The sequence below is a fragment of the Pelodiscus sinensis genome, chromosome 2 (genome assembly GCF_049634645.1).
Source record: "Pelodiscus sinensis isolate JC-2024 chromosome 2, ASM4963464v1, whole genome shotgun sequence".
Classification (NCBI taxonomy): domain Eukaryota; kingdom Metazoa; phylum Chordata; order Testudines; family Trionychidae; genus Pelodiscus; species Pelodiscus sinensis.
The window spans coordinates 15868425-15889124 of record NC_134712.1 but is presented as its reverse complement, the minus strand read 5'-3'; the positions used below and the strand labels follow the sequence as shown (position 1 = coordinate 15889124).

The 20700-nt window shown below is 45.6% G+C and overlaps 1 protein-coding gene across 5 annotated transcripts in view; it reads right to left on the bottom strand.

Annotated features, from left to right (window-relative positions):
- The window catches only part of CYRIB (CYFIP related Rac1 interactor B), a 143698-nt gene that overhangs the window by 111365 nt on the left and 11633 nt on the right, over positions 1-20700 (bottom strand). The window contains exon 1 of one of the 5 annotated variants that reach the window (XM_075920142.1): positions 469-489. The exons of the other annotated variants lie outside the window; for them this stretch is intronic. The gene's annotated coding sequence lies outside the window, so the exon portion shown is untranslated. Of the gene's footprint in view, positions 1-468; positions 490-20700 lie in introns of those variants that run through there. 5 annotated transcript variants of the gene reach the window in all.

Below are 20700 nucleotides of genomic sequence, written 5' to 3'. Positions count from 1 at the left end.
GGGTGGGTAAGAGGATCAGTGGGGGGGTTGGCAAGCGGAGCGGGGAGGATCAGTAGAAGGTGTCAGCGAGGGGAGCAGGGGGGTTGGTAAGGGGATCAGCGGGGGGGTTGGCAAGCGGAGCGGGGGGGCAGTAGGTGTCAGTGAGGGGAAGGGGGGTCAGTAGGTGTCAGCGAGGGGATCAGTGGGGGGTCGGCAAGGGAGCGGGGGGGCAGTAGGTGTCAGTGAAGGGAAGGGGGGGTCAGTAGGTGTCAGTGAGGTGAGTGGGGGGGTCGGTAAGGGGATCAGTGGGGGGGTTGGCAAGCGGAGCGGGGGGGTCGGTAGGTGTCAGCGCGGGGGGGCGCCAGGGAGCGGGGCCGGGCGCCGGCGAGGTCACTGCGGAGAGGCAGCAGGCAGCAGGCAGGGGGAGGGCGGGGGCGAGGTCGCGGCCGGCGGGAGGGGGGAGCCGAGCCGCCCGCCCCTGACACTCACCGAGCCGGCAGAGCGGGCGTGGGTGGAATCCGGAGCCGCCTCCCCCCGCTCGGCTCGAGGCAGCGCCGCGGCCGGAGCCCTGCCGAGGGGATGGACCGATCTTGGCAGCACGGGGCCGCCGCGGGGAACAGGAGGCAGCCACCAGGGAGACCCGTGCGGGCGTGCGAATGACCCGGATGTACCGGGGGGCAGCAAGCAGGTGATTGCGCCTGCGCGGCGGTGGCTTACACCTTGCGCATGCGCATGCACCTGCCTAAACTCTGCGTATCTCGGGCGCCGAATGGGTTTGGAAAATGAAGCGGGCGGGTACGGCAGCCAATACACCCTTTGAAAAGCACAGCGACACCGTGGACGGCTGCCCAGGCTGCTGCTTGCTTCCTATTACCCTCCTATCCTAAGCTACCTGGGCAACCGCCGCCCCCCTTTGCTGAGGGCTCAGGGAGCTGTTCTCCACCCCACAGACAGCAGGGCAGGGTGGGAAGCCCTGGAACACCCTTGGGAGGCCTGGCCCGCTGCCAGGAGGGTCCCTCCATCACCCCCCTGCAGCCAGCCCAAGGCCAGGCTCCATGCAAAGCCAGTAGCAGGATTTCAGCCAGACCCAGCACATTTCACACCAAGGCTGCAGGCAGCAGAGCCCCCGCTTTGTCCCTCATCCAATGCAAGGGAAGGCGCCCACATTCCCTGTGCCTGTGGGACCCTTTCGGGTGGGGTGGGGGCGAGGGATCAGTCACACAGAGGTAGGAGTCAACACCGAGTGTCTTTGACAGATCATAGAATCATAGAGATGTTACTCAAGTATCAGAGGGGTAGCCGTGTTAGTCTGAATCTGCAAAAGCGGCGAGGAGTCCTGTGGCACCTTATAGACTAACTGAAGTGTTAGAGCATAAGCTTTTGTGGGCAAAGACCCACTTTGTCAGAGATGTTACTACAGCCCTGTTTAGTGCCTGCTTGTGTGCACCTTCTGCAACAGGGCCTGGCTGCTGAAGGGGCCCCTGGCACTAGCTACAGTGGCCAAAGGCAGGGGCATCACAGGCACAGCTTTAAGTCAGCTGTTTCCAAACTGGGGATCACACCAGCAGCAGATAGGGTTGCAGTGAACCTAACGTGTGGGGCCATCATTTTGCTTTCAAAACGCCATTTTCTATGCTGTCTTGCTCAGACCCACCTCACGCCAGGTCCAGCAGCCCCTGTCCACTAGGTGTCGCAGCGTGGACAGGAGCTGCTGTCAGAGGCAGCAGTGCACCGTGGGGGTGGGGAAGCAGCACCACAGAGACAGTGCTAGGGGGAGGGGGGAAACCAGCCTTTAAGCCAGCTCCCCCCAGCACTGGCTCCTGCTTCCTCCCCCAACCTTGCTGCCTCTGGTACAGAGGCAGCGGGGGAGAGGGGAAACATGAGTTGTCGACTGACTACTCTTTTACGTCCCTAGTTTATGCCATGTAACCTAGCACACGAACTAGCATCATTTTACTTTCAAAATACCATTCTCTATGCTGTCTAGGATCCCGCCAGGAAATTCTTCATCTTGGGAATCTTTGCCCTAAGTTAAGGAAGGGCAGGAAGGGGGTAGGTTTGTCCCCTCTCACATTATTTAGGATTATTCTTAAAGGACCAACTTCTAATACCAGCCTTACATGAGAATTTCAGTTTTCATTCAAAAAAGTTTTTAGAGCTAAGGATGACATGTGGAAGGTTCTAAAACTAGAACAACAATTAAAAAATAATTGCCATCACCTTCCTCCCTGCCCCATGTTTCAGACCTAGCTCATGATTTTTGAATTGGTGTTACTGAGACAAAAAGGAGCGCACAACAGCTTGGCTTCTGCCTACCACAGGATTGTCGACTCCAAGCATTCAATTAAAATAATAAAGTCACAAATTTCTTCCTAAATAGATCAGCTTGCAAACTCTGGGCAAAAGGGCCTAAATCCTGCCATGCGTTAAGTGTAGGCAGAGCCTCACCCTCCTGGGTGGAGTATCCACTGCAGAATTTCTGCCTCAATGACCATTGCCAACCGGGCAGTCCTGTCCATTTGCAGTAAAATACAAACTACAAAGTAAGTTAAATTAAAAAGGGACAATAGTTGATTTTTTATAATAGTTTTTAAAACTTAAATGCTTAAAAAAAAAAGATCTTCACAATCCCTCCCTTCCCCCCCGTATGCACCCTTTAATATTCTTTTTTAATGAAAACTAATTGTGTGTCTCCTAGGAATTCACTTGCTCTTTTCTGACTGTTCCTCTTTTGGAGTCATGAGCCTCCTTTTTTTAACCACAAAGTTATATGAAAGTTGTTAGATTCTCATACACTAGATGAGACAGACTTCACATGTACGCTAAGCTACAGGAGATGAGCAAAACAGAGATCCTGTTTTCCAGGCAGCAACCTCTAGTATGACTGTGTACACAAAAGGAGAAGAGATCTTATTTTTTTCCTGATACCTAAGTAAACATTTTTTCAACATTTTCCACAAGATGCCTTAGGTGGTCTTGGAGTTGCTACATCTTCTGAAACCAACCAATCCTCTTGTTTAAATTTGGCACTGCTGCATTACCAGCTCCACAGAAGATGGACACACACTGTAGAATAGGCAAGCTGCCTTCAACACCATGAGCTTCAACAATGGTAATTTAAGGGCTGCTAGAAGATTCTGTCCTGCAATTCAGGAACTGTATGAAAATCAGGATAGGTGGACAACAAGGAAGAAGTAGTGCAATAAAAAAAGCAAGTGACTGGCTCTAAGGCTTCAGAACTTCGGGTATTCATAAACACAGCATTATGAGTAAAAGAAGCACAGTGGGCAGAGATGAATACCCAGACTGAACAATAGGTGAGGAAGTGTAGCTACCAGGAAGTTTAATTGGTTCAGCTCCTTCCTCTTCAAAAGAGAAACTCTAGTTTAATGCGGGAGCTGTCAGCAATAATGAACATGAAGTGCCCCTCAACCTCATTTTAGTAGAGAGAGAGAGAGAGAGAGAGAGAGAGAAAGAGAAAACACAGAGAATCACATCAGATTTATGCACTTTATTACCACCACCACTATTGCTTGTGGCAAGACTAGTGCATATGTCCACTCATGCTGCTGTCCATACTCTGACATCCTATACAAATCTTCTACACAAACTGGTAGGAACTAAGGGTAGGATCTACAAAAGGTACATAGGCTCCGAAGTCCCATTTTTAGGCACCAATGTAATCCACAAAACTACTCATCTGTCACCTAGTCTTGTAGGCATCAAACTTACTTTGCACCGAAGTTCTTTCCCCTGTACACGAACACTGCAGCTTCACTTAGGTGCCTCTGTTCTGCTTAAGCAGGCTCATTGCTGCCTTACAAGAGGCATCCAAGCACCTATTTTCCACCTTAGCATAAACAGGGGAATCATCCCACTATTGTGTGGAACTTTCCTAGCTTCTACACTACCCCACTGAAATAAGCCAGGCAAAATGATCTGTGTTTCTGCTCCCACTCCCTTTGCCCAGAGGCCTCGCTGACCTCAAGGTCTCCTTTTCCACTCTTCTGTGTGGCAGAGTCCTCATAATCCCAACAAGGCTGGGCCAGGGTTTCTGGTGGTCTCAACCCCCTCCCCTCCCTCAGCGTTGTGGTCACTTAGGGTTGGGGTGCACTCCAAGATACTCTCTCCACACTCGCTGCTTCCCTGACCCATTGATCATTAGTATATTGTATTTGCTTTGAACTATATGTAAGCAGCAATCAATCAATTTTTGAGAAACAAGCAAGGTTACAGAAAGACATAAAATCCCGCTTTTTTTGGCACAGGGACATCACAGTGTCTGAAATATGGGGACAGTTAGCAGACGAGACTATTCATTGTGGATCCCACACGGGTGAAAATAAGTTCAATTTCTTGCAGGTACTGTTCTGTTGCAATCTCCTTTAGGGTGGGTCAGGGAAAGGAGTTGAGGGGAGGCTGCAACAGATCAGTACCTGTAAGAAACTTAAGTGTGGAATGGGGAGCTGAGGGATCAGAGTGAGGGACTCCGGCCAAGGGTGTGAGGGTGCAGATGTCAGGAAGGAAGTTGTGGGTGGGGAGCCTCAGGGCAGAGGATTGGGGGCTGTGGGATGCCAGGGTTCAGGGCTGGGAATGTGTCCACTGTGCTGCCTGATTGGCCATTCAGCTGTGTAGCTGCCAGATCCCTGGGGCAACAGGGACCATGCTGCCTGGCCTCCCAAGCACTGGGGCTGGAGCCTGAGTGCACTGTGGCTGCACAGCCCAGGATGCCAGCAGCATCCAGAGCTCCGCCCCCCGTCGGCCAGTCTCTTACCAGTGTGCCACAGTGGGGCGTGCTGGCTTACTTTCACCTTTGGTTCCAGGCCTCCTTTCCAGACTCTGGCAGTGCCACCTACAAATCAGTCACTTGCTCTGGTGATGGCCACATGCCTTCAGGCTCCAGATGACAGGACCCTTATCCCCAGCATCAGCCCCCCCGTCAGGGTTATGATACCCCTCCAAGTCAGGCCCGCAGGGCCTCTTGGCTGGTGGCATCTATTTGCACAGGGCTTCTGCCCAAAGCCCCCCTCACTCTGCCCAGCCTCTCATCACACCTAGCTCCAGATTGCTCCAGCATCTGTTCGCTGTGCAGGATCTGCTCTCTATGCTGCGTGTGTCTGGTTCTCTCTGGCTGGCGCGGTTCTGCCCCCAGCTCAGCTTGGGCCATTACTGCTCTTTCCTTAGCTCCAGCATGCTACAAAATCCAACACCTTGCTGCAGGGCCATCCCTAGGATTTATGGGCCCCTACGCAGTACTGTTAAACTGGTGCCTCGGTGCCTGGCAGCAGCACGGGGAGGGAAGGATGATGATTCTTTAGAGATGTGATTTTATAATCTTCAGCAACATACAAAAGAAATATTTTTAGAGCAAATTTTAAACTCAGATCCTGTAGTCTAACACAGTTAATTCAGAAACTGACAGGATAAATCTGGGGGTACCAAATGCCCGTCGAAGGTTTAATTACCACTTGACTTTCACAGTTTCAGTGTTCTATTAATACAGTGGTGGGCAACAGTGTTCCCTATGAGCTGAGCACTTGTGCAGGTGCCCAGGAAAGAGTCAAATGCCACTCAGCTGATTAGCAGAGTGCCCAGAGCCAGAAGCATGTGTTTCTACTGGTGATGCACATCTGCACATGCCTTGGTGCACGACCAAATTTATTCTGCATGTGGATGGAAAAGCTTAGAGGAAACATTGGGGGACAACCTGTGTCCCAGGCACCCCGTCAGCCCTCTTCTCCTATGCGCCTCTCATGCCCATGGGCACTGGAGCCCCTCACTTACTAGTCTTTCCCCTCCCTCCCAGAGCTTGAACAGCTGATTTGCTGGGAGGGAGAGGAAGGAGTGGGGACAAAGCGTGAATCAGCGGATTCATGGCATTCCAAAAGCACTGGGAGGAAGAGGGAAAAGGGGGCAGGAAAGCGGGGCGCAGGCCTCAGGTGGAACCCTAGTGGGCTGCGAGCCACAGGTTGCCCGCCATTGGATTTCAATCATGCGGCCCACTGAGCCAAAGGAGGGCCACTCACTAGTCTCGGTTGCCCATCACTTTACTAATAGGTCTGGTGGTTTTTTCCCCACTTTTAAAGTAATTAGAAAGTCAGCAGTTCCCAACCTTTTCCAGATGGGGACGCATTGTGACAATTCAGGAAGACTTGGTGACCCAAGGCAATTCAAAAACAGGGGGAAGCGGGGTGGGCAGAGCCACCTGGGGAGACACTTGGCGACACTTTTAAAATGTAATGGCGACCCATATTTGGGTCCCGACCCATAGGTTGGGAAACCCTGAACTAGATCCTCCCTGGAGTTAGACCGGGGTGGGCAATAATTTTGGAAGGGAGTGGGCTGACCCAGAAGGGGCGGGGCCTGAGGCAGAAGGGACAGGGTTGAGAATTACCCTGCCGGGAGCTTTGCTTGACCTGAGGGTCCCTGTCCCCTGACCTCTGGCCAAAGGAAGGGACCTGGAGCAGAGGGGAGGGTGCTGGGGACTAGCCTCCTCCCAGAGTTGTCTGGGGTGGAGGCTTAGAATTCACATAACATGGCTGGCAGCTCCTGGCCCCACTGCTAACCTGTTGCCTGGCAGCCGCCCAGCAGACACAAACCCTTTGAATAGAAGCAGTTGAAAGGGCTCGCGCATCTTCGGCTCCCAGGCAATGCACTAGGGCAGGGGTCAGCAACCTTTCAGAGGTGGCGTGCCGGGATTTGACTCAGTCACCTCCACATACAGGTCCGAGCGCCGGTGATACTTTTCCAATAATAGTCTTACATACTACAGCTTCATTAATAAATACATTAAGATGCAAATCTTACCTTTTAGTTCAGGGGTCGGCAACCCTTCAGAAGTGGCGTACTGAGATTTAACTTATTCACAGAACTGTGTGCCGGGAAGAGGAGGGGGCAGGGAAGGCAAGGGCAGGCTGGGTAAAGTGACCTTATTTTTTGAACCAGCTGCAGCTAGTGAGAACGGTTTAATTTAAATTATGAAACAGATTAAGCACTTTCACTTTCTCATGTTAGTTTAATCAACATTAATTTCAAATAAAGTAAAATATTATGTCCAACACAAAAGGCTTCAATGTTTTCTTTATTTATAGCAGGGGTGGGGAACCCTTTTAGGGTTGGAAGCCATTGACCCACAGAAAAATCAGCTGGGGACCACACAAGTGAGAAGCAAAAAAACTTCTCCAGAACCTCCCAATGCTCATTGATGTGGCCCCCGAGACATCTCACTCCTCTGGTGCCCCAAAATCACGGGGTGAGTGGAACAGAAGGGGGAAAATGGGGTTCAGGGATTCCCATGGACCAGATTTACTTTTCTGGGGTTCTGGAGTTAATGGATTTTATGGACCTACTTGGGCTCTGCAGTAGGGACAAAAATTAGAGGTACAGTATGCGAGACAGGGTTGCCAGCAAGTAGGATAGGGATGGGGTGCAGGATCTGGGAGGGAGCTGGGGTGCAGAAGCAGGCTGGGAGTAGGGTGTCTGGCCAGGTGGAGGGAGCAGAAACAAGGAAGGGTGCAGTGTGTGGCCAGGAGAGAAGATACAGGAGCAATGTGGATGAAGGAGTAGAATGGGGTGTCTGGCCAGGAGAGAGGGTGCAGGAACAAGGGAGGGTGTTGGAGCAAGCGGGGGGTGCCAGGTCTTGGAGGCAAGGAAAGTGAGAGAAGTAGGGTGGGGAAGTCTGGGCATGAGGGGTACCTTACTTGGCTTCGTGCCTTCTTGCAGCAACGACTGCAGCCAAGCAGCCCCAGGCCAGCCCTGGAGGCCGGCAGCGCCACTGCCCCGGACCTTGTGGCCATGGCAGCGGCACCGGCCCCGGACCACATGGCCGTGGTGCTGCTGAGGAGCCTCAGCCTCAGCGCTGCCTCCTCCCACCAGGACCTAATCTGCTGCAGGGAGGAGGGAGCACTCTCCTTTGGCTGCGCAGGGGAAGAAGGGCAGGGCTGAGCTCTTTCCCCTGTGCTGCTGCGCTCAGGGGCGGGGCCTAGAACTGCCTTGGAGGCCGAATTAAAGCCCTAGGCAGGCCGGATCCGGCCCACTGAGGCTTTTTCCTACCCCTGTTCTAGTATAAATACCTCAGAACAGCTTCTTACTAGAACAGTGTTTCTCAAACTGTGCTCTGAGGAACCCCAGGACTCCGCAAGACATCTCCAGGGGCTCCGCGAGGTTGACAAACTGGAAACATCGATAGGTACAACACATACAATCAGTGGACCACTGAAGCTCCGCATACGTTTTTACGCATGTAAAGGGCTCCGGAGCCCAAAAAGTTTGAGAACCATTGTACTAGAATAATAGTAACAGAAACCTAGGAGACCACTCTTGCAAGTGTCACGTAAGCAGTAGGTGTTAATAGTAACTGTTAACTCTTCATAAAAACAGACTGTGTCCAAGTTTGTTTTTATTCTATTCTAACATAGGAGTCTGAAGACAGATCTGACAGCAAACTTGTGGTTTTACTAATCTGCTCTAAAATGTTCTCCAAAACTAATAATGAACTTATTTTTAAAAATGTACACAAGTCGTGAGCCCAAGGGAACCAGGCACTGTTAACAGTTACAATAGTTCTATTATTTCTCTTTTTTAATGGTAGCCTGAGGGAGAAAGTCAGAAATAAAAAAAGGGAAGTTCTTATCATTTGTGCACAGCAATTACAATCTGATGAATTGTTGACGGACAGTAATGTTTATCCAGGGGGCCAATTAAGTTTTCCATTACATGTTTGAATGTGGAAAGCAGGCTTCTTCCATACCCAGAGGTTTTGGGTTGTTTTTTTTTAATTAAGAGAATTTACTGTAGAATCTTAAGCATGATAGATGGCAGCTGTTTTTGCAGTAATCCTTGTTATACAGAAGCAGTTCATATCATCTTTCTGCTACAGATAAAACTAATTTTATATATTTTCCCACCTACAGATTTCTCTCCTACAGTCACTGCATCTAACATATAAATTGCTGCAAAAGTAGTTGCCTTTGGACTGCACAGTCCTTTAAGGCTTTACACATTTAATTTCAGCAAATACAATTCCTACAATATAAAAGACATTACCTCACCAACCTTCTCTCTTCGGAAACAAACATTTGTAACAAAATGTGAATCAACTATGTAAATTTCAACATGTAAAGACAAAACAAAAAGCCAAGGTCAAATTACTCTAGGCTGAGAAGAATGCCTTTAGGGTTTTCCCCAGTAAAATAAAAGTACTTTACATTGGTGGTAACCAGTCACCCTAGGTCAGATATTGAAACACTTTTTAAAAAGTGGCTATTATCTCTCACAGATGCAAAAACTGTGGCACAGGAAAATTAAGGAATTTATTCCAGCAAATGGAATGCTAAATTGGGGAAAGACCCCAGATCTTCTGGCTGCCAGACTACTCCCACTGCATTAGTAATTTCTTCCTATGACAATACAAAATCTGCAATTATTTTCAAAAATATTTCAAACTAATTATTTATTAGTTTCTACAATTGCCTGTACCACATGATTAGGGTAATTCCCTAGACTGATATGGCCTAGGTCCCAGGACAATGACAGAGTACATCCACAGGCCATCACGGACAACTCCTGAAAGTCAAGAGATGCAGGAGGATAAGATGGTAACCCATGATCAGAGATAATGCTGGTATTACAACAGTACAGTTTCTTTGTTGTGTTATCACCACACCTTTCCTTCTGCATTTCTGCCTGCTCATATGAGGTGGGGAAGAGAAGGAGATAGAAATTGGCAGGTGTTGAAATTGTGCTACAAACAGAATTGTAAAATAAAGATAAAGGAAGGTCAGAAGAGAAACTGCAGCGTTTATATTGAATTGTACTTTGTTCCCATTATAAAATAGAGCAATATCCAACACTATGCCGAGTCTTTGATTAGCTTGTTGAGCAGAGTACAATGTAGAATTCCTCGAGTAAGTAGGGTTACAAATTATTATTGCAGTGGAGGGTAATCCTTCCCCAGATGTGGCACTGCATTCTAAAAGCCATTAGTTAAAAAAAAAAAAAAAAAAAAAGTGAAGTTGAAGACTGAAAGAAAAGCCAGTTTAAATGATCCTCAAGACAATTTAGCATTGTCCAACTCAGGAAACAGTGGCAAGAAAGAAGAATCCAGAACTAAAGGATCTTTGGCTCGGTTCAAACAGAGGCTCAGTGATTCATTTTGGCCCTAGTTCAGCAAGGATTTGATCCAAAGTCCACTCAAATCAATGGAAAGACTTGTTTTCACTTCAACAGCCCCAAACTCTTTAAGCATGTGCTTAAATACACTCGTTTACGCACTTTGCTGAATAAAGTGCTTAACTCATATTCAAGTTACTAGGTTTAAGCAAGTTTAAGTGCTATGTTGAATAGGAATGGACTGCTGAGTCAGGGCCCATGTTACCTCAGACATCTTAGTTGACCCTCCCTTCTGCCTTGGTAAATTCAGCTGTAAACTTTGGTTAACAATAAGGACCCCACCGAGAGCTAGATATTGTGTCTGAACTGAATTTTCATGTCCAGACATCCATTCTTCCCCTTATATTAGTCTGAGTCAACCGTATTCCAACTAATGAATATATTCACTATTACAGACAAGGAAGAGCCCACATATTTTAAAAGAACTAATTACTCTCTGCCAGAATGAGAAAACTTTCTATAAACCTAATTAATCCTGCAGGCCTAATGCAAGCAGACTCCACTGATTTTTTTGCCATCTTCAGAAACGTAAAACCAGCTTTAATTTGATTATGTCCTTTGCGGAAATGTTGTAGCTTTGTTAATTACGTGCTAAATTCATTCATTAGTAGAAGTTATTAGAATATCATTCTATGCATAATTGTTTTGACTGTATCTAGTTTTCCTCCAAGAACATAGTCAAAGGATCACTTCAATTCTCCTCAGCTGTTTTCCCCTCTGCAGTTTCACTTGTAACATCTTCTTTAGCTCTCACATGAGCATTGAAAAAATAAAAAAATTCGTGTGGTAGACTAGGTAGGTAACTTAGTCAATGTACTGCTAAATGGCTTGGGAAAGAGATTTTCCAGTGCTGAGTTTAAGTATCAGCATATAAGCACACATTTCACAACAGTATCAGGCAAAGACAGATGTATCATGGGCATGAATATCAGTGGTTCTCAATTTGTGGTCCAACACACCACTGTGGGCCATGTGCTAGTCTCAGGGCCATGCAGGTAGTACTGAGCATTGGATGCCGCCCACATAACACAATAGGCAGAAACTCACTGGGTGTAAGGGCCTGGTTTTACAAGCTCGTGTGTGGCCTCCAACTTCAGTGGGACCTGTGGGCACGCAGCAGGTCTCAGTATTGAGACAGGTTTCCCCCGCTGTTCTGGTTCTGTACTTCTATGACAATTTGCAACCCTCCCCCATTCCAGTTTTTGGATTCAGCTACACTGCCTTCAAGTCCCCTCCCCCCCCATCCCTTTCTCCCAGCCCTTCCCCAAAAAAGTTTGATCTTATATGGGTTATTTGTTTTAGCTCTCTCCAGTTAAAAGAGCAGGGAAGCCAGGGCAACTCAACTTTTAACTCTTAACAGTTTGAATTTGGCTTTTAGATTTCCTAGAAGCTTGAGCTCAACGTTGCTAATTCTTTCACCTAGTTAAAAACTGGGCTGCTGTTTTTCACTGCTATTGTAACCCAAGTAAATAATGCAGGTTAGCTAATCCGCATTAATAACAGGTTTCTGGGGGAGGGAAGGGGGGGAAGGAGTTCTTCATCGTTAACATACTCTCTATCCAGTTCTGAGAAGAAGTAGTGATGGCTTGATTCGCCAAAACCTGTTTTTTGTGACTATGAAATGCATTTCCATTTTTAATCTGAGCAGGGTTGAACACACAGCTTTCAAATGATGGGTGAAAAACGTCCCCTCAGTTAGCGCACTACAAAGGCAACTTCCCTCATCTTTGATATTCACATTTACACATCAAAAGCTATGAATGGGACATATCCAGCCTGACTCAATTAGCTTCATTACCACTGGTCCTACAATTGAAAGGTAATTGCTTTTGCTGTTATATATACTCTGGATTCTGTAATTTCTACTTCAACTCATCTTATGAAATGGGTTTTACCCATGCAAGGTCATGATAATATATAAAAAACAACAAATGGTCTGGTAGTACTTTATAGACTAACGAAACATGTAGATGGTATCATAAGCTTTCATGGGCATAGCCCACTTCTTCAGATGACCGGAGTTATGAGTTGGGGATATAAAACTCAAAATAAATAGGAGAGGGGAAGGGGAGGGAGGGAGGAGACAGAGCATCATTAAGTAACTGGAGAATGGGTACTTAAACCTATCTACATGTTTCGTTAGTCTATAAAGTGCTACCAGACCATTTGCTGTTTTTTTCTGTAACAGACTAACTCAGCTACCCCCTGAAGCTCATGACAATATATGTTAGTCTAAGATGCCACAGGACTGCTTGTGTTTTTTAAAGTTACAGACTAACACAGCTGAGACTCCTCACAAAACTTGTCACCAGCCATGTGTCTATTTTTAAAAATGCATACTATATTCAATGCATTTTACACTAATGTGCTCTTAAAGACAGGGTTTGTTGCAGGGGTAGATTCCTGGGTAAGTATGTCTGAGGTGTGATGTGTGGCTGCTGGTAAGGATTTGCTTCCGGTTGGGAGGCTGTCTGTAGGCAATGATTGACTTGTCTCCCAAGACCTGTGAGAGTGAGGGATCATTTTCCAGGATAGGTTATACATTGTTAATGATGTGCTGGAGGAGTTTAAGCTGAGGGCAATAGGTGATGACAAGTGGTGTTATTTTCCTTGTTGGCCTGTCTTGAAGAAGCAGATTGTTGGGTACTCTTCTGGCTCCGTCAGTCTGTTTCTTCAATTCCCCAGATGGATATTTAAGTTTAAAAATACCTGATAAAGATCTTGTAGGTGTCTGTCTCTGTCTGTGGGATTGGAGCAAGTCTGGCTATATTTTAGGGCCTGGCTGTAAACAATTGATAGTGTGATATATCCTGGATAGAAGCTAGAGACATGTAGGTAAGAATAGTGACTGGTAGGTCTCCAGTATAGGGTGGTGTCAATGTGGCCATCATTTAATTGTACTGTAGTGTCAAGTAGATCTCGTGTGTGGACTGGTCTAGGCTAAGATTGATAGAGAGGCGGAAATTGTTGAAATCCCTGTAAACCCTGTTGCCAACTCTGTCCACACATCTATACAAGCGACACAATCACAGGGCCTAATCACATAAGCTACAACGGCATGTATTACAGAGGATGTACCATCAAGTGCCAGCAAAGCACCTCTGTCATGTATATTGTCCAAACTGGACAGTCTCTATGACAAAGGATAAATGGACACAAATCAGACATCAGAAATGGTAACACACAGAAATCAGTAGGGAAACATTTTAACCTGCTTGGGCACTCATTAATGGATTTAAAAGTAGCCATTCTTCTACAAAGGAATTTCACCAGCCAATTACAGAGAGAGTAGAGTTAGCAATTGACATTCATTTACAAATCTGACGCTGTTTCCCTGGGTTTGACCAAAGACATTAACTGTATGTCACATTATAAAATCAGTCTTCCCTGAATTTGACACCTCATTTACATCAAAAGCTAAATGACACTTCCAGCCCACTCCATTAGCCTCATTTGGACCCGGTCCTATAATTGACAAGTACCTTCCCTCTCCGCCTCTTTTTTCTGTTATAAATTCTGGGTTTCTGTTATTTCCATTCCAGCTCATCTGAAAAAGTGGGTTTTGCCCACAAAAATTCATGATATTGTATATATATTTTTGTTAGAGTCTATGGTGCCACAGGACTACTCATTGTTTTCAAAGTTACAAACTAATATGGCTAGCCCTCAGACACATTTTGACATATAAAGTCATACATGATACATTATCTGTCCCAACATACACAGCAAGCTAAACACAGACATAGCTCAATCCCATATTTCTAATACCGGCAAAACTCTCACTGACAGCAAAAGAAGATTCACCTGCATATGGAAGATGAAAGCAGGTCCTTTTTGTTTCTAAGCAGATCCTATTCATGGGGCAAATAGCAGAAAGGTAATGTGAAGATGTGTCAGACTTCTCCATCATCCCCTTTTTTCAGAACTTGAGCATAACATCTTTGAAATCCATACTACAGACTAAATATAGATATGGCATCAAATTCAGCCCTTTAAGGTTTACCATCAGAAAAGTAACTAAAATAGACACTGGTATTCCATATTTTTGAAAGCTTAAAAAGTATGTTTAATAGAAGATTTTTCTAATCAGTCTACAAAATCAGCAGAAAAGCTGAAAAATTATGTTGCATCTTTTCTGCTTTTTTTAATCAACTATAATAAAATATATGTAGTCCAAGATCAGGGGAACATTTTGCTGACAAGGAATGAGGTAAAATAGAATCCAGCAACTTCCCCTCTGCAAGAGTATTGGCTCAATATGTATGCATTCTCATGTAAGCTTTAATTACATGATCACATATCTTAATTCTAAGAATTTGCAGTTGATTTCAGCTAGAGACTTCAAAGCAAATATGTCTATGTACCAAAGTCTTATTCCCTATTCTCTAATTAGGGTATGTCTACACTTGCACCCTCTTTTGAGGTAAACCTGATTGTATGAGGAATAAGGGTTATTTCGAGAGAAGAGTTTTTTCTCGAAATAACCACGTCTTAACAGTGTCTGTTATTTCAAAATAGAGCTATAATGCGAATATGCAAATGAAGCACGGGATATTTAAATCCCATGCTTCATTTGCAATTTTGAGTGTCTTCATTCACCCCTCTCTCGAAAGAGGGTGCAAGTGTAGACATACCCTAAATCTTGGTGTTTCCCATAATAGCGAATAATCTGAAATAGTACTTGGCAAATTCTGTTAGAGGCATTAATGATCAATCAACCCTCCCAAATGTTGAAGGAAAAAAAAAAAAAAGCACAGAGCTTTAAAATAAATGCATTTGGAATTACAGTTATGCCTATAATGTTCCTTTCCCAGTACAAAGGAAGACAAATTATTATAATCCCTTAGTAACTGAAATCATTTGAATAATCGGTTTGCCCTTTTTTATCTTTAAAGATGTTTACTACACATCTTGAAAGCTGCATTTCTCACTTTGAAGCAGAGTTAACTATTGCAATTCGTTAATTGACAGGTATAGCCAATGAATGTGGCAGTCAATACAGACTCAATGTTTTACACTTTCACCATTAAAACCAAAACCAAAAGATACTCTATTAGATTTACTTGGCTCAAGAACAATACATGTAACTATTTGATTATTAATAATGTTTGACCTCCAATACAGCTTTTTGGATCTTTACTTTTGTCTGATGACCGAGTCATAAATATGTGGGAAGTGGAATACAGTAAGACAGAGCATAACATGAGTCTCTAGAACAGAATCCAAAAATAACCATCTTTTTTATATCAACCCAAGGGAATGAAAGCTACACAACAGTGCGAATCATCAGTGGTTTATGAAAATGAGACATCTGTTTCTAAGGATCTGATCCCTCAAGAGATTAGAAATGTGACCAAGAACCCTTCACCTCTAGATCATCAGTTCATACCCAGTCCAGTAGTGACTGGAAGCCATTAAACATCTTATTTCTTTGGTCTATATAACAAGAGTGAGATTTCCTAATTGACAGGTGTTTATATCGCAAACAACCAACATTTACATTGGAGTCTCAGCAGAAAGGCATAAGACTTGAGACTGAATGAACCACATAGGATGTCCAAGGGGAGGCATAATGGTAGGGTGTAGTAAGATATCTTGCCGTGGCTGAGGTGTTGCCAGAGCACTTATATTTTCCAGGGCTACCAATCTGACTTTATTTAAGCAAGTGCTGGCAAGAAATCTAGAGTCTCTTAAAATGAAATTGTTTTATTTTCTTTACTACCTTATTTATTTTCTTCCTTAGGAGAACGTATCTCCAAGTTGGCCACCCACAAATGGCACCCATGTGCACAAGGTCTCAATGTGTCTTGGAGAAGGAAGAGGAAAGGGGATGTGGTCAAGAAAACAAGATCATGCATTATTCTTATGAACAGTTTAGGAAATCCTGATCCCTCAAAATGCTACACGTGGCACTCTTCAAACCACATTCCAGATCTGCCACAAGCAACGTTTACAGAGTGCCTCAGTGGTCAGAGATGACGAGACCCCTGAGGAAGAAAGCTGGGGCACATGGCCTACCGCACCAGGTAGGACAAAGTGAGCCCACCAAACAGGCACCAAGCCCATTTATCTCCTATCTTAGATTACTCCAATTCTAGGTAGGGAATGCAGATCCATAGAAAGTGCTGCTACCAGCTCTGAATTCAGGTGCATTTTCATACCTGCATTTCAGTTAAAGGTTCCTTCACAGAACATGGCAATGGCAACATGGCCCATTTCTGCTCTATATTTTGTTAGGAAGCAATCCCATTAAGCATCTAGCTTCCCTCAACTCCCACGGCACGTTTTGACTTGTGAGCTGATCAGTTCTGAGTACAGGGGGCTTAATCACGCTTATAATACCAACATGGGAAGAGTTTTTAAAACCAAGATTGTTTATCATTTGAATTCTCTTCAGATAGTGATTCAAGTTTACATTTAATTCCACCAATCCAAAAACATAAACCTTCGAACTTTGTTATAAGAATTGTGTTCAGTGCTGCAATATTTTGTAGAGGTGGGAGGTAGGAATTCTTGCTCTTTAATAAGTTGCACTATACTTGCAGCAAGAAGTGAAATGGCCTTTTCAAGAATATCACAAAAATATCCAGCCACAGACATTGCCACCCCCTTAAAAAAATCCAAGGCCAGGAGTGCTGGAACAGTTTGTATAGTGGGGGTGCTAAGAGCCAAACTGTAAACACTGTATATAAGGAATCCTCTTCAAGCCAACACCCCTAGTTCCAGCAACTATATCAAGCATTTCTGGGCAGAGTCATTTAAGTAACTCTAGAAAATTTGAAGTTAATGAAAAAGAATCCACTTAAACACTGCTCATTTCTTTTCCTTGTTAGATGCAACTCACTCCCTGAAGCTAGCTTTGTCCAGTACTTGTAAGATTTGCTAAAGACAAATTCCCTTTGACATTGTGGTCCAGAGGATAGAGTGCTGAACTGGATGTCAGGAAACTTGGAGTCTATTCCCAACTTACTCACCAGCTTGCTGTGTGACTTGGTACGAATCACTTCACCTCTCTGCTTCTGTTTCTCCACCCATCTATTTACAAGGAAAGCTCTCCAGCACAGAGGCTTAACCCTTAACCCCTTATGTGTTTATACAACAATATCAAAGTAGGACCCCAATCTCTCTTGAGTCCCTGGAGCACTAATTTAAATAACCACAACTAAGAACTTACAGTCTAGGGTGGAGAGAGAGAAGGAGAGAAACAAAAAAGGGGGGGGGGGGGGGAGTAGGATGAGGAAGGGAAGGTTTGCTGTAACAGGATCACTTGGTATCAGTATGTGCACAGCAAGCTATTCCAGTGCATTATCATCCATTGTGATGCAGGTGAAATGTCACACTTCAGGGTAAAGTTACACCATAGTAGGGGAACTTGCCCTTCAATAGTCTCTTAGCATTACTGGGAGATTGATCCAGCAATTTAAACTCACAAGGCATACAAACTCTTGTGCAATTATTTTTTAAAGAAGAGTCCAGTTTTGGAAACTAAGTACAGATACATTTTATTCAGCATTTAAAAGGTCAACTGTATAAAGAGAAGATGTGTAATGAAAGTTTAAGATATTTGTTAATGTTTTCTAATCTGTTTGCTCAGGCAACTAAAGTGACTTTATAGAAGTAGATGATCAATATTTTAGAGTTCTCCATTTTATCTGGCACATCTTATTATGTGTTTGGAGCCTGATGTCTGCCACTATATTTACAATAAGAGTCTGCAGCACAAAAGCAGATCTTTAGAAGGACACTGAATTTCAGTACAGGGGGACCTGTGGCACCTAAGGGTGCATCTACACAGAACCCTTAGCTTGAAATAAGCTACGCAATTTGCACTACAGACATTGCGTAGCTTATTTTGAGCGTATTTCAAAATAGCTTGTTTCATAATTTGGTGGGTCTACACAGCACCAAATTTCAAAATAACTCGCTATTCCAAAATTCTCCTTGACTGGGATGTTGGAATAAGCCACACGTCATTTCAAAATCTATTTTGAAATAATGGGCTGCTTCAATAGACATGGAATAGCTATTTCAGGATACTTCTAGTATCCTGAAATGGCTCTGCAGTGTAGACGTTGCCTTAGAGACTAACAAATATATAGAATCATGGGCTTTCATGGGTAAAACCCACTTCATCAGGCGATTTTGGAGGGAAAGGCTCATGATTAACTATGAAAACTCATGATTCTATACATTTTTGTGAGTCTCTAAGGCAGGGTTGGAGAATTTTTTTTTGAGTTGGGGGCTGCACACAAGTGAGAAGCCCTTGACTGAGCAGCAAAAAGACACTCCTTACATTCCCCTCGTACACTAGAGCCTGGGGAGGCAGGCTAGTAGATTGTGTGCGCTCCAGCTGTGTGGGTAGGTGGCGGGGGGGGGGGGGGGGGACGGACACAAGGGGGGAGAGAGGGGGCTGGAGTGCCAGCACGGACTCCCCAATGCAGGGGGATCCCTGAGCCTCAGGAACCAGGTCCAGGCAAGCCAGGGGCCACATCCAGCCCCTAGGCCTTAAGTTCTACAGTGCCATGGGACTACTTGTTTTCAAGTTACAGACCAACACAGCTACCCCCCCAGACAGAATTTCAGAATTCCTTGTATTTAATCTTCGGGCGAGAAGTGTCTCTTCAAATAGTCGGTGATACTTCTGTTGATATAAAGGTCCCAATCTTACAAAGATTTACATGTGTATTTAAATAGACAGATAGTCTCCTTGAGTTCAACAGGAGTGCTCCCATGAGGAAGTCTTTGCAGAATTTTTAGCTAAACAGCAGTTTAATTTGTTTGTTGCTTTCTTTTTTAAGAAGTGATTTGATTTGTGAGCACCTAGGGCAGAGACTGGTCTGCCTCTTGTGTTGAGAAAGTCCCTACACACTGGGGCTACGTCTACACTGGCATGAATTTCCGGAAATGCTTAAAACGGAACAGTTTTCCGTTATAAGTATTTCTGGAGAAAGAGCGTCTACATTGGCAGGATGCTTTTCCGGAAAAGCCCTTTTTCCGGAAAAGCATCTGTGGCCAATGTAGACGCGCTTTTCCGGAAAAAAGCCCCGATCGTCATTTTCGCAATCGGGGCTTTTTTGCGGAAAACACTACTGTGCTGTCTACACTGGCCCTTTTCCGGAACAGTTTTCCGGAAAAAGGACTTTTGCCCGAGTGGGAGCAGCATAGTTTTTCCGGAAAAGCAGCTGATTTCTTACAGTAGATAGTCAGTGCTTTTCCAGAAATTCAAGGGGCCAGTGTAGACAGCTCGCAGCTTATTCCGGAAAAGCGGCTGATTTTCCAGAATAAGTGGCCCAGTGTAGACACAGCCATATTGTAGATACAACAGGAATTAACTCATCATAACTAACAGCCATGCCACTGCAGATACCAGCACTTAGCTAACTCATTCCAAGGAGCTCAAAACCAAGAGAGCTCCATGGGCTAGAGCAGTGGTGGGGAACCTATGGCCCAAAGGGCCTGATCAGGCTCCCAACTTGCCTGGATCTGGCCCGTGAGGCTCAGGGCTTCTACTGGGGAGCTAGTGCTGGTGCTCTAGCCCTGTGGCTCCCTCTGCAGTCCCGCCCTGCCGGGCTGGAGCACCTGCACTGGCACCCCAATACTGGGGGGAGCCCCAAGCCTGGGCAGGAGTCAGGCAAGCTGGGTCCAGATCCGGTCCATAGGCTCTACTCGTCAGGGAAAGGAAGCAGCTCCATGTGCGGCTGTTCCCTCTCGCTAAGGAAACAGCAGGGCAACAAAGCACTGCCTGGAGGCTTTTCTCCCATTTCTCATGACCAATAGGAGTAGCAGGGTGTGTGTGTCTGGGAGCAGTAGGAGCCATTGAGTCAGGTGTGTCCCTGCGGAGCTGCGCCAGGTAAGCACCCCCCCATTACCCAAACCCAAGCCTGCTTCTTTACAGCCCCCTCCCCTCGTTTTTGGCCTCACCCCAGAGACAAGAAAGCCCCACAAAATCTACTAGGCCAGACCCCCAAAGGCTCTGGTGGGCCAGGGGAATGATAGGAGTGTCTTCTCACTTTTTTGTAGCCCTGGATGATTTTTCTGAGTCAATGCCCCTGACTCAAAAAAGGTTCCTCACCCCTGGGCTAGAATGTAAGTCTGCAATCTAGCCCATGGGAAGGGGGAGGGAGGAGGTATTATTGTGCTGTCCATGGAGCAGCCTAGGAGGGAGCCTGTAACTTGGGGAAAAAAAATCATACTCTTCTCTCATGGTCTCACCACAGCATTAGGGATGGAGTCAACTATACCTGTTGGCATATCCCTGTCTCCTCCTCATCTCAGCATAAGTACGTCACTGCTGGCTACACCATAAAGCTTCCCGAATGAGTGACCGCCGAGCTGCCAGGAGGCAGGAATATCCTAATAGAGCAAACCTTACTAGGGGTTGCCTGTTCTACTAGCACAAAAAAAAAAAAAAAAAATAAAGCGCGTTCCCACCGTCAGTCAACACATGGGGACTTAGTAGATGCACAGGAAACAGACTGGCCCAGTCCACTGGAGCGCATGCTTCTGACCTGCTGTTTCTGAGAAGACATTGCCTGAATGTTCTCTGCTGCT